Source organism: Eptesicus fuscus, chromosome 4, assembly GCF_027574615.1.
Source record: "Eptesicus fuscus isolate TK198812 chromosome 4, DD_ASM_mEF_20220401, whole genome shotgun sequence".
NCBI lineage: Eukaryota > Metazoa > Chordata > Mammalia > Chiroptera > Vespertilionidae > Eptesicus > Eptesicus fuscus.
This window is the reverse complement of record NC_072476.1, coordinates 44,884,198-44,891,447: the sequence shown is the minus strand read 5'-3', so window position 1 is coordinate 44,891,447 and position 7,250 is coordinate 44,884,198. Positions and strand designations below refer to the sequence as shown.

Here is a 7,250-nt window from a genome sequence, read left to right as displayed (position 1 = left end):
TTAATGTCTAGCTTAATAGAAGAAAGCTAGATCCTCCTATTTGTTTCTGCATTCAGTTTGTTGTGATATTACTCATCATTTAGCCTCTGGAAAATGCCACTGCATATTCATAAGAGAATGAGTATTAAAAAAAAGTCAAATGACATCTCCATCTCCCTCTTATAAAAATAAGTAGTTTGGAACACAATCCAGAACACAATATGGCAGCAGCCCTCAGATCCCTTGGTAGAGTCTTTATACCTCAAAGGCATAGTCTTCCCAAGGTGGCTTATCAGACACCTCTTTATCCTTGTTCTGCATGTGTTCATGTGCCTAAAAGACACTTTGCTGCTGCTGCTGCTGCTGCTGCTGCTAGGAAGCCTGAAAAGAAAACAAAGGGAAGGTGCCAAAGAAAAAGCATCAAATGAAAAACAAGATGAGATAGAAAAAAATAAAGTCATACCAGTTTATGGAAAGCAAACCTGAAGACGATGTTTACTTAAAACACTTATACCCAAGGCAGATATATGAGGTGGAGAAAGCTATTCATTTACTTAAGAAATTTCAAATTCTGGACTTTACAAATCCAAAGCAAAGCTTTTAATCTTGATTTGACACTGGATATGGCACTGGGGAAGAAGAAACAAGTGGAGCCATTTGCCAGTGTCATTAGTTTGCCATACCCTTTCTTTCAGAAATCAATAAAGTTGCTGTATTTACAGGGAAGGCATCAGAGAATAAAATACCTAGCAGAAAAACATGGAGCTGCGTTTGCAGGAGGAACTAATCGGATTCAGAAGATTTTCGGTGATAACATTAAACCAGACTTTTATGTAGCTATACCAGAAATAATGCCTGAGCTTAATCCATTAAAGAAGAAAAAGAAAACAGATTTCCAAAGCTTACTCAACAATTCTATTGGCCATGACATCCCAAAATGCTTGAGTTATTTAAAACTGGAATTGAAATTAAGGTAGATGAAGAAAGGGAGAACTTTCTCAAGACCAAAATAGCAACTCTAGATATGTCAAGTGATCAGATAGCTGCCAATCTGCAGGCTGTTATCAATGAAGTTTATAGGCACAGACTGCAGAATTTGGGAAAGAAACAAGATTTTAATCATGTCATGAGAACAGTGAAACGTGATCAAGGTGTGGTGGCTGTGCAGTAAACTAGGCACACGTCCAATGCCCCTATCATTGCATACGTGCCACTCATTCCTTCCAGAGGACCCTTTGTGGTATGAGCTTTCCTTATAGTTCAACAAGCAAAGGTTTGTTACTGAAGATGGAGCCATTGTTGCCTAAAGAAGTGGAAACCAAAGAAAGTAGCAGAGAAGCTGCTTGAAAGTGTTTTATTGTGAAATTATTCATAGTGAATGAAGAAGCAACAGAGAAAATTATAAAACTGTATAATTTCTTTTAAAAAAATGTTTGATCTGTGGACTCCATGAAAGGTCTTGAGGACTTTGAAAACTGCTAATTTCACCCAGCCAGTGTAGCTCAGTAGTCTAGTGTCGACCATGAATCATGGAGGTCATGGTTTGATTTCCGGTCAAGGCATATGCGTAGGCATGCAGGAGGCAGCTGATCAATGATTCTCTCTGATTATTGATTTTTCTATTTCTCTCTCCCTCTCCTTTTCTCTCTGACATCAATAAAAAAAGAAAACTGCTAGTTTCAAGAGCCATAAGTTTATATTTAAAACCCCACAAGGAAATTAAATGACACTATGTTTTGAGTTTTTATTCTAAAAATGTATGTATTTTCATATTCCTATAGCAGCGCTCCCCAACTTTTAGTGCATGTACTTAAAAATCATTTAGGAAGCATATTTAAGATGCTGATTCCAGGCTTCCATCCCCCATTAGTTGTTGATGCACTAAAGTTCAGCTAGGATTTGGGAATGCCTTTAGCAAGTCCAGGCTCCAGTTCATCCACCCCCAGGTCATAATAATTCATGGTGGATTGCTTGAGAAAAATGGTTCTAGAGAAAACAAATAAAAAAATAAATGAAAAGCTTGGGTATTTTTAAAAACTGAAGCACATTTCAGTGAGATGAAAATTTGAAAATTGGAAGTGGAAGCAAATATGAAACAGAGCCAGAGACCAAGAAAAGAGAGTCCTTTTTCTTGCAATGCACCTGGGCTCATTCTGTGGTTATTGCACCAGGACCTGAGAGGACAGACTATGCCAATCTGCTTCCATGTGGCCCAGGAAAAACTGCTGGGCACCCGGGCACCCAGCTAACGAGGGACACAGCCTGCTCTCCTTCCCTGAGGAACACAGCCCTTACTGGTGAGAAGGATGGAAACAGAAACTCCTCTCTGGTTCCAGATCAAGGAAGGGTCACAGTCTGCATGCTTGTCCATCACAGGGCCACCAGAGCAGAGACCACGGCATCTGCAGTGTCACTCACACTATCATTTTGACTAAAACCTCAGGGGCAGACAAAGCCAAGAGTGGACAAAGAAATGGCCTTAGTCAACCTAGCAGGAAGAAAAAAGAATGAATAGCAACCAGAGCACCCAGATTGGGTTAGCTTCTATAGTAGTAATGGCTAGAGGAGACAGAAGACAAATACATCCTCTCTAATAAAAGAGAAACATGCAAATTGACCGTACCTTCGCCACACCCACAAGCCATGCCCACCAGCCAATCAGGGTGAGTATGCAAATTAACCCAGCCAAGATGGCGGTTAATTTGCATATCCAGGCCAGAGCAAAGACTGAAGACAGTGTAGAAAGAAGCCAAGCGCTGCAGAAGGGAGCGAAGCTGCAGAGAAGCAAGCAAGCGGGGCGGGGGAGAAGGGAAGGAAGCAGGCGGGCCGGGGGAGAAGGGAGGAAAGCAGGCAGGGCAGCAGAGACCACAGCAGGAAGCCCTATTGCAGGAATCTTCCTGCAATGGGCCTCTAGTTTAATAATAAATAAATCAGCACTCAAAGAGATTCTATTACACCATCAAGAGGATTTTCTGGACCTAAAAGGGATTATTTTGAAGCTCAGTAATTCAGTGAAAAAAATGGAAAAAGAGGAAAGATGAAACTGATAATCTAATTATTGGTATGATAGTCAAGTGGAAGAGGTATCTCAAATCAAAGGACAACAGTCTGGTTTAAATAAAGACTGAAGTCATCACCTTGAAAAGGTTTGCTGAGTTCCAGGCCATCTTAGAAAAATAAGTACTATGTCTATTCCTAGACATACCTCAAAAAACAGGAATGGGGAGAGGGTGGGAGATAAGAAAGGTAATTGTATTCTAAAGCTGTCATTTAGAGAGTGAGGAAATAAAAACGCCACCAGGTTAAATAGAAAGGCAATAATAACCCTTTGTATCTTGTTGTAAATAATAATACAAAAATATCAGTTTTATTAGAAGTAGGAGAAAATCGAAAATAACCGTGAGCGGAATGGAAAAATAAGAACTTGTCAAATAAGGGCCATTTGCCAGGGGAATTTGGAGTCTCAGCTTTATGCCCAAGGGCTCAGTTTGCTGGCTCTCAGCATCTGAACAGATCAGCCTGAAGTCAGGATACTCATCGGGTCTGCTCAAGTGTGAGAAAAACCTGCTGGAGAGGCAGAGCAGCAGTGTGCCTGAGCACAAACTATGGAGTCAGACAGAACTTGGTTCCAATCAGAAGTCTGCCACTTTGCAGATTGCTCTGGGCCTTTGATATCTTTATCTGTAAAATGAGGATTAAAAACACACCCTCACAAGGTGGTTGTGAAATGGGGTGAAATAATATGTGAACATGCACTACAGCGCCTGGCATAAGTAGCAGTGCCAGGGGCCAGCTGGGCTCAGCTGGTCAGCCAGGGGCCTTGGTTTCCACCCGTTGATCCCTCTTTTAGCTCTCCCCTATATGACTTCGGTCTGTCATTCCAAAACCACCCTCTTATGCTGAGACTTTCCTGGGATTTCACCTCCTGCCTGGAGGGAGACTGGACTGGCTTCTTGGACCTCTTTTACTTGAATCTTTGAAATAGCCTTAGATAAATTGATTCATCAGTTTCTTTGCATTTTTGTGAAGTGAAGAGAGGGTAAAGGAACCAAAATGACTTCATTTTATGACTATTCTGAAAAAAATATGTGAAAATTATCAAGTGAAAGAGTCCTACATTTCCAACCTGCAGATGGGTGGGAGCATAGAAAATGAACTCAGAGATGCCAGTGAAATTGCTCTAGCACTGGAGTGAAGTGCTACATATGGAAAAACTTTGTATCTATAATAATAAAAGCATAATATGCAAATCGACCGAATGGCCAAACAGTGGAACGACCATCCGGACGACCTTCCAGATGACCTTCCGGACAAAGCCCGGGCTGTGAGGGCTGATGCAGCCGGGACTGCGAAGGCCTTCTCTTGTACGAATTTTGTGCATCAGGCCTCTAGTTGTCTATAATGTTTTTAAACAATGTATTTTTTGTCAATACTTTATTATGAAAAATTTCAAACATATAACCTAAAACAATTCAGCCTGTTTATGATTAATTAGAATTCAATATTTGCTTACAGATATTTTTTGAGGTAAAATATAAAATGTATTTATTAGTATTGAGATAACACTATGCTCAAGAGATTTAAGGACAGTAGCTTTATCCTTGATAAGACCAAAGTGTTGAAGGAGCAGCATTTCCTGGGGCCAGGCTGGGTGATGGCAGCAGGAAGTGGAGTGGAAGAGTCTCACAGGAAAGTAGGACAGACTTGTGGGCACAGAATGAGAGCTGCTTGGCCTGGTCTCCTGCCATATCACCTGGAGATACTGCCTATAATAAATCCAAATAACTTCTCACCAGCCTGCAACTGTAATCTTAGATCATCACATTTCTGTTAAATACCTTCATGATGAAGCTTCCAGACCCCACGAGTAAGATTTTGGACCCCAGTCCTTGCAAAGAAACCCCTAGGTATTTTTGAGAACATGCAGGATACTGTCTCCTGTGGGTACAACAAGTCCCCTTGGTTCTTCTTTGCTGCCTTGCCTAACGCTGCTGCCCATGATTCTCGGAGATTACTGGCCCTTGGCCCCATCACTGCATCCCCAACTCTGACCTCAGGGAGAGGACTCCACAGCCTCTTTGCAGGCCCAACCCAAACCTTCCCTTGGTCCCTCACAGCCCTGCAAAAACTAAGTGGAAATGAACAAGACATCATTGAGGGTTTGGGCACAGTGAAATGGACTGTACATAGTACAGTGCCTCATAGTACTGCTGCATATGGCTCCACTGAAACTCCAAACTCAGACCAGCTCTGAGGCCCCTTAGGCTGCCTCCTGCTTTTACCTGGAGGAAGCAGCCCTACTCCCCTACAGAAATGCTCAGACTTGCTCCGCATTTTACACCCTTCTGCTGGGGAAGAAGAAGAGATTTTTCACCCCCTTCTAGTCTGTGCCCCATCTTGTCTTTCCCTCAGCCAGAACCTGCCTCTCTCAGAGTGACTGAGAGGAAACGTAAGTCCCTTCAGCGAAAGCCTGCCGATCCCATCCCTCCCTCTATCTCCTGATGTGATCTGGCCTCGGGCTCCAGCAGGACACTCACAAAGAAACACAGTCCAACTTCATTACCAGAAGCGTGGCATACTCTGTCTTGAACAACACTGAGAGAGGAATGCCTACAAGGTCGTTTCAAGCCAGGCCAGTTACCTCCCACCATTTCTTCTGCAGAGGGAGGTGACTGTGAGGCTGTCTTGTCTCTCTTAGAGTCTCTGTAGCTAATCTCCCATGGGCCCCAGCTTGACCATGCACACCATCTATCCGGAGAAGAGATCCATTTATTCCAAAGTAACAACAAAGTCTGCAGAGACATAAGTTCAATTCACATGATCACCCAGAGCATTTAGCTTATTTATCTCAACATCTGTTTAGAAATAAATGATAGCATCTCAGTTTCCCCAAAAGCGGGGGGGAAGAGGGGGGCGGAGAGGGAGAAGGGTCCCTTGATTGTCACTTATGTTATTAAAAGACTGTCTGAAAATATTTTCCAAAATAAAGAGTTATATTTTTGCAAAAGTAAATTCACAAAGTGCCTACATTTTTAAAAATCATATTATTTTCTCAATTTTTAAAATGTCATCAAAGTTTCTAAAAACACTAAGGCATCCCATAACACTTATTCATCTCCTTATCTGATAAAGATTTGAAGGCTTCTATATTTAACATATGTTTATAGGAGGTATACAACTACTGTATTTGTTGATGATGCTGTAAAATTTGAACCTCTGATAAATGTCTATTGCCTGCCTGGGACCAAAAATGACTATTTTATAAGCTGCCATAATGCAGAAGTGTACATTTTCAGAAGAAGGCAAGACAAAGTACACCTCTCAGTTCCATAGCCTGCAGGGACTCAGCTGACTCCTGGATGACATCATCCTCTGTTTTTATATTATTTGTCTGTGCTCTTGCTCAAGATTCAAACTTTTTTGAGTTAGAAATCCAGTTGCTCCCAGCAGATTCTTGCCCTGTCGTTCAGTGGAGTATAAGTCTATGGATCAGAACTAAGCTTGAAAGAAAATGCCTTTTGAATCAACACAATAGCCAGGATCTTATGCAAGATTGGAAGCTGTATTATTTTATTTCTCTGTGAATCAGATTAATTCCAAGTCTTGGCCAATATCCTACCTGGTAGAAAACTCAATTTTAGTCTTTATTGGAGGGGCTTTCTTCCCCCTCTCAGGGTTACACAAACATCTGAGAAGCTTATGTGATGCTGAGAAAGTAAATACCTCTAGGCCAGTTCACCTTGTAGACACTGATAACCTTACTGCTTAAATCTGTGTGGTCCTTAGATCCTGCTTTGTGCCAAAGCTGAGACACTAGTTCTCAGTACAGCCTTCCTAGGTGTACCACAAGTTCACTCTTTTCCAAATACTTCCATGTCCTTTCCATTCAGCTACCATCCACGAAGGCTTCTGGGAGGCTGCCTCCCACCCTACCCAACCCCTGAACACCCACTATAATCTCTTCAGTTTAAGCTCTTGAAAAGAACAAAACCAGGGGAGTTGGGGTAGAAGAGATTGTCCAGAAGCCCCTGAAATCAGAGAGGGAAATATAATCAGAAAATTTTTTTCCAATGGCCAGTATTCTTTCTGATTTCTCTAAAGTAGCAAAAGAAAAGAAAAGAAAAGACACATATTAGTATTCTTTAAAAAAAAAAAATGTCTTGCTACAACACAATACAATAAGAATTACTAGCCCTAACTGGTTTGGCTCAGTGGATAGAGCGTCGGCCTGCGGACTCAAGGGTCCCAGGTTCGATTCCAATCAAGGGCAT

The 7,250-nt window shown here is 41.8% G+C and overlaps 1 pseudogene; it reads left to right on the top strand.

The window, feature by feature from the left end:
• The first annotated feature begins 200 nt into the window (after positions 1-200).
• On the top strand, positions 201-1,326 carry LOC103288781 (39S ribosomal protein L1, mitochondrial-like; annotated as a pseudogene).
• The last annotated feature ends 5,924 nt before the right edge of the window (positions 1,327-7,250 follow it).